Raw genomic sequence first — 4,210 nt, 5'->3', positions numbered from 1 at the left:
GGCTTGATCACAAAGACCTCGCCTAAGAGCCTAGCCTTTCTGGTACAAGTGGGTTGACACATTCATCTGCAGCCCACGCCTTTGCCTCCATATGTAGTTTTTGGTGAGAGCAAGGCTGTTCTTTTATGGTTACTGAAAAGTTCCTCTGCAGGCAGACATTTTCAGTGACAGTGCTAGCTGGTTTTAGCCATGCACAGCCAAGTTAGCTCTGCAGCCGCAGCATATCCTGCTGAGTGTTTGCCGGCTGGTGGTACAAGTGCTTTACAGGCAGTTTCCTCTGCCAGAACCGGTTAAGGCAATAGTGTTGCATGGGTACATGGAGGCCTGAAGAACAGTAGGAGTGAAAGGCTGTCTTTCAAGGGTGGTACTTGTTTATCTGGTTATTAATAGGGGGAAAATGCTTTTGTTCATAAATTGAGCAAATCTGCTTCAGGAGTTAGAATGACAGTACACAGTCATTTTATAGAGTAGAATTAGACCCAGACAAGTTTTATTTAAAAACCTTGATTATCTCAGGAGCTACCCATAAAATGCTTTAATTTTTCTCAGCATATTTCCATTAAATTACCTAAGTACCTAAAAAGCTAGTACGTCTCACCTTTCTCTTTTTCAGTCCAAGGTAAAGAGCTGGTTTACAATCAAATGCCATGTAATTACTACTGAATAAAGAAGTTAATAAAGGTTTTGTCAATAGCAGATAAGCATGAATCAAATATTTTTACATAACATAAACCCAAAGCATTCTAAACAATCAAAGCTATTTTTTAAGCAAGGAGACATTTTTTCCTTCCTAGGCTTATTGATAGTATTTCTTTTTCTCCAAAACTTTGAAGTACACCTATTTTATAATCTTAAAAATTACACACACTTAAAGACTGAATATTACTACTTGCTTTAGAAGCCTGGGAATAGCACCAGATGACAATTAATCCATGGCTTACTGTTGCTATCTTTTTAAGTACTATCTTTCTGAATGAGAAAGGCAAACAGCTGCTGAATTGCACTGAAAAAATTGATGTTCTCCTAAGACATGGGTTTGTGCAAAAGCATATTCTAATTGGAATTCTTTCCACTGTCTCATGTAGACAGACTCTTTAGATTTCTACACAAACCCATTTTTTTTCCTTTTTTTTAATTTCTTTTTTCCTTTTTTCTTCTTTTTTCCTCTTTTTCTTCTTTTTCCTTTTTTTTCTTCTTTTCTGTTTCCTTTTTCCCCTTTTCTATATTTTCTCTATCACTCTTTTTCTCTTTTTTTTTTTTTTTTTTTTTTTTTAATTTTTCCAGTAATTCCCAGCTCTAAAACAAGTAGACAAAACAACACTTAGTTGACCTAAAATAAAGCCAGGCCATCCACATAAACTGACTGTTTTCTTCGTCTTCAGAGACAACATGTTTGCTGAGTCTGTAGTGAAACATAATGATAGAACATGTTTTCTTTCTCTGGAGCTCAGTAGTACCTGCAGTTAGTTAAAGTAGAAGACTTTAGCATGGCCACATTCAGAGAGATTTCTAATTTCTCAAGAATCCTCCAGCCTATTTCCCCAAAACTTCAGCTATGCCAAATTAACATTTCCTAAAACAAGCCCTATCTACTTTAGCTTTAATAATAATTGCCCATCTTTGTTGTGTTTAGGCATATTTTCCCTTAATGTGGTTATTCTGAAATCTTTTGATTTCAAAAATTTGCAATGTGGCATTCACATGCCGCTTAGTTACTAAGACAATCGCAGACCTTCTGCATTATTTTTGGATGTCGTCATGTGTACCATTTGACAGTTTCATTTGAGTAATCCAGGGACAGTGATGATGCCATTGACAATCTCAGTGGATAATGCAGAATAAATTGAGTCCTACTCGGAAGGAACCATTGTGTCACCAAAAAAAAAAAAAAAAAAGGCAAAAATGCTGCATCCTATTTCAAACCCAGCTGACGCAGGTTTGTGCAGCCTTCTGCAGGTTGTTGGAAGTTTATTCTGTGGGAATATGAAATCCTTCCTTCCTCTGAGCTGGCTGGAGATCCTCTTTGTATGGTATGAGCCTCACGCAGGTTCTCACAGAGGGAGAGGAGCTTGTAAGAGGACCTTGCTAGTAGCCATCCAGAGAAAATGCTGGTATTGACAGAGCTTGAGCATTCCGGGCAGTGTCTGGCTGGTATACTGGTACCTCAACTTCAGGCATATTCTTTCCTATCGAAACGGCACCAACTTACTTATGCTTGCCACCCCTAAAATAACATTACTTAAGCCACAAGGGAGAAGACTTCACAAGATAATCCAGAGAAGAAAATAATGAGTCTTTGGTTGAAAAACAAAAACAAACATAACCAAACACTAACTTCTAGTTTGCTGGAAAATCCGTTACTCCACTAAGGACCCATTCACCTGCTGAATGCAGCAGGGCAGGTGAGCCAGGTATTACAAAATAGAAAACCATCAGCTTTGTGTTGTCTTCTGCTTAATATTTCATGGGTCTGACCTCCAGAGTGCACACTTCTACCATGTATCTTGTGTCAGGTCTAGCATTAGTAAAAGTTCTCTAAACTGAGCTAGGTCACAAATCCATCAAGAAGCTAGCCCTGGTCCCCCAAACTCACACATGTGTGCTGAGTCAGCGCATAGAGGAACCAGAATGGCACCAAAGCTTATCACTGCAATGGGACTGGATGGTGTAGGGATGAAGGGGCAAAGTGAATTGAGAAAGAAGAAAGTGAAGTGACTGCAAGGTAAGCTGAGCTGCCTGAGGTGTTTTGGTGCAAAAGCAATATGGGTGCCTAGTGGCACTGGTTACAATGTCTTCTCCTGAGGGGCCAGAAACCGGTTTCCTCCATGTCAGGAAGTGGTTTGGCCCATGGCCATTATCCTGTATGGTACTCTTTAAGTGAGAGTTTTCCCTTCATGTGCCTGCAGTCTGTAGAGTCTGACTCTGGAGTCCTTCTGAGCTAAATCCTTCAGCCAAAGATTGCTTGGGCCAGAGGAGAGCGAGTGGGAAGATTGTCCTGCTTGGTCAGGGTACGTTCATAGCTGTTTATTGAAGCAGGGCCATCTCGAGCACCTTTCCACCCAGCCAAGTGCTGCAAACACTGAGAGCTGTACAGTCTGTCTTTAGCAGTCACCTGGTGGGTGATTATGTACTCAGTGCAAAGCAAAATAGAACAGCTTCAGGTAGAGGGGTGGGAGAGACCCACTCCAAGCTGTATTTGAATGGTTGGAGCAGTACTATGGGACTTGTGTGTTAAAATCTTGTTGGACAGGTAAGAAAGTGCTTGTCAAGGACATTCAGTTCTGACTCCTGATTCAAAGAGGGAACAGTCCTTTTTTCTCCTGCTCATGCTTTGTGTGGAAACCTTATTCGTTTACACAGAAGAACATCTACTTGAATGGCTACAGCAGGTGAGGCAAGTGGGGTGGAAAATTAGGCTGGTGATTTGTGTCAAGTCTGAGACTGTGAGAAAGTCCAGCCTCAGCAGGTAGGTGCTCAGGGTCTGGATTTCCTTATGTGGCAAGAAGCTGCTGAGCTTGCCATGCAGGGCTGAGCATCTGGATCCCATCTACATGGTACATGCAAGTACTGATTCCTTCAGACAAGGAAATTAATTTAGGGTGCTCCCTATCTTGGAAAGTTGAGTAATTGCCAACATAAGTCCTTTTAATGGATCTAACCCAAGCTGCATGTTGAAAATAAAGCCCAGAGTGGTTTTACATGCTTGTAACCTGCCACCTCACTGAATTAAGAGTGAGGTTTCCTGTGTTTTCAGGAAGCTCCTTGTCCTGTTGCTGCTGTGCAGAAGTGCCATGCAAAGTTATATCATTCCTAAAGCCAAAGTAAAGCAGCTATTCTCAGTGAGTGCCAGGATTGAGCCTGCTGCATTATGTGCAGTCCAGAACAGCAAACATCTATTACATTCGAGTCCAGGGCTCAGCTGTGCCTTAAAGACATGGTTTAGCTTTCAACAGAGCTGATCAGCACACAATGTGCTGACTCTCATTCCTAAAGAACAAAATGACAGATGGGCTTATGATATGTTTGTCTGGAGGTAGAGAAAGAGAAGAGCAACTTGGTTACTAATTACCTTCTCACCACTGAAAGGAGAAATGTCCCTATGCTTGACACAATCTGCATGAACCTGGCAAAATTAATGAACTTTTTCATCTTCAGCTGTCCCAAGAGTGAGCTTCACACTGTTGTTCATAGCGTGGCTCTGAGATTTGAA

The sequence above is a fragment of the Nestor notabilis genome, unplaced genomic scaffold (assembly GCF_000696875.1).
Source record: "Nestor notabilis isolate BGI_N333 unplaced genomic scaffold, ASM69687v1 scaffold16993, whole genome shotgun sequence".
NCBI lineage: Eukaryota > Metazoa > Chordata > Aves > Psittaciformes > Psittacidae > Nestor > Nestor notabilis.
This window is presented reverse-complemented; position numbering follows the sequence as displayed.